Source organism: Nematolebias whitei, chromosome 19 (genome assembly GCF_014905685.2).
Source record: "Nematolebias whitei isolate Nwh7 chromosome 19, NemWhi1, whole genome shotgun sequence".
Lineage (NCBI taxonomy): Eukaryota > Metazoa > Chordata > Actinopteri > Cyprinodontiformes > Rivulidae > Nematolebias > Nematolebias whitei.
In genome coordinates, this window is record NC_056516.1 from 35249188 (window position 1) to 35251279 (window position 2092).

A 2092-nucleotide genomic window follows, 5' to 3' on the forward strand; every position below is an offset into this window, starting at 1 on the left:
GACTTCCCAGTTCAGCTGAGCGGAGTTTTTCAGAGCTTGAAAGTTTTCCTGGAGAAGTGTTCCAGACTTTAACTCTCTGAAGAGAGTTAAAGAGTTCAGAGTTCTTGGATGCTAACGCAGGCGTCCAGGATGCTTCTATTGGAATCCAGAATCCAGAGACGATTTTGGGAATTATAACTTCTGTTTGGATAACCTCGCACGACTCCTAAAAGTATTTTAGCTGTTCTCAACGGAGACGCTGAAAGAGTCAAAAGAAGGACTTCACGCCGACCTGATCTATCATCAACCAGGTAAAAGTTCTATTTCGACCAAGCGTACCGTGTCCAAGCTGAGATCTGAAGGAGCGTGCCCGTTCTGGCCAAACAGATAAATTCCCTCACACATCTCTCTGTAAGATAAATCTCCATTTTCCATCTTTAAACTCTCCTTTCTCCTAAAATCATCACAGATATTTTTAGAAATGTCTGGAGCAAAGTTTCTCAATCACCGCCGTGTGATTGATGTCTGTTTCTGCTGAAAAGTGAGGACAATCGCCATATTGTTACCACTTCCTGTGAAACTAGCCATGTTATTGTTTTCATATTTTGCCAAATTAATGTAAATGTTTGATGTTAAACTTTGATTCTGCAAATAAATGACCGCATTCATTTTGATGGGTCAAAGATAAATAACGTCTCTCGTTACATTTCTGTTAAACTCAATGCACGCATGCCACACAGTCAGAAAAATGAAGAACTCGTGAAATGTATGAATATATCCAGTATATGACATACTACATCTGGTGGCCCATCCGTACGTTAGTACCACATTCTGGTGGCCCGTTACGCGTTCATAAATGACTGTGTATTCGTGTAAAGATTGATTTTACATGTTGGCATGAAAAATAACAGTTTGTCAGCTGTGCTGAAACGCCTCTGAAGCTGCGCCGCTTGGAGCTTGGCTCTGCATGTTTACGCTGTGTTACGCTGGCGATGTTATGAAAGCTGAAATAGTGTCATTGAGTCTTTATGAAAGCTGAAATTGTACGCCTGTTATGGTAACTAAAAGCTGGGTTCGGGTGGAAACGCTTCATTCTGTTTAAAGACGGTCCAGACGCGGTTCTGGTACCGGCTCGGTTCTGAAAAAGTTCGGACGAGTTGTTTAAATAGCTAGAAAGACGTTTGGAGACCGGAGTAGCAGACTCCGTGCAACTCAGAATTGATTCGTTACAATTTTTAACAGAAAAAGTGCATTTTGACAGTTTAAAAGACAGAAAGTTGACGAACTTATTTCAGGCTAATCTAACATGCTAGTTGGAAAAAACGCTTCGTGATTGGTTGGATTTGTTGCTGTGGAGCGCTCTGATTCGCTGAGAAGTGAATGACGTGCCTACGTCATTTCCTCTCACCCCCGTGCCGCTCTGTCATTGGTGATTTCAGTCACGTGACCCGGAAATGAAACTCGTTTTCATAGGGAAATAAAATCTGCTTTTTAAAGCTGAAAAGCGCTTTAAAGTGTATTTTGACACGCTGGTTAAGTTCTTCAAAGTCCAATTGCTAAAATTTCGCCGCGTTTGGGTTTAAAATCCGTCATTAAATGATGTTTTTGAACAACGCTAGCGATGCTAATTTTAAGCTATCAGCTAACGACCGGATGAGTGACGTGTCACGTCACTTCCTCCATGTCGGAAATGAGCTTTGCCGTGCTTAAAATCACTAAATAAAGCTGCCATATGTCCCAGAAAACTCATGTTCAGGCTAAGAAGTCGTGCTTGTTGAAAGAACGCCACGTTTACGCTTCAAAAACGTTCAGAAATGTTGATTTTAACCGAGTTTAGCCGAAGCTAACGTTAAGCTAAGCGGCTAAAAACAGGATGTCAACCGAACGTCACAGGAAGTCGTCATAGACTCCTGCTGGTAAAAAGCTAAACACTGCCTCCTCCTGGAGAAACTTGAATTCACAGTTTCACTTCAGTTTTAGGTATTTTAGTGAAATTAAACGTTTTTTTTTTTTTCTGTAAGACGAACTTTGAGTTAACAAACTTCCTCTAGCTGAATAATCACTGTTATCTTGCACTTAAAAAGTAAGAGGTATTTATGCAAAAAAGGCATTT